Below are 637 nucleotides of genomic sequence, written 5' to 3'. Positions count from 1 at the left end.
AAAAGAGACATTTAATGTAGGGGCTCATCCAAAAAATAATGTAGGGGCTCATCCAAAAAGTGACACTTAATGTAGGGGCTCATCCAAAAAGAGACATTTAATGTAGGGGCTCATCCAAAAAGAGACATTTAATGTAGGGGCTCATCCAAAAAATAATGTAGGGGCTCATCCAAAAAGTGACACTTAATGTAGGGGCTCATCCAAAAAGAGACATTTAATGTAGGGGCTCATCCAAAAAATAATGTAGGGGCTCATCCAAAAAGTGACACTTAATGTAGGGGCTCATCCAAAAAGAGACATTTAATGTAGGGGCTCATCCAAAAAGAGACATTTAATGTAGGGGCTCATCCAAAAAGAGACATTTAATGTAGGGGCTCATCCAAAAAATAATGTAGGGGCTCATCCAAAAAGTGACACTTAATGTAGGGGCTCATCCAAAAAGAGACATTTAATGTATGGGTTCATCCAAAAAGTGCCACTTAATGTATAGGCTCATCCAAAAAGAGACATTTAATGTAGGGGCTCATGCCAAAAGAGGCACCTGACCTACGGGCTCATCCAAAAAGTGCCACTTAATGTAGGGGCTTATCCAAAAAGAGACATTTAATGTATAGGCTCGTCCAAAAAGTGCCATTTA

This window comes from Bufo bufo, chromosome 11, assembly GCF_905171765.1.
Source record: "Bufo bufo chromosome 11, aBufBuf1.1, whole genome shotgun sequence".
Classification (NCBI taxonomy): domain Eukaryota; kingdom Metazoa; phylum Chordata; class Amphibia; order Anura; family Bufonidae; genus Bufo; species Bufo bufo.
This window is presented reverse-complemented; position numbering follows the sequence as displayed.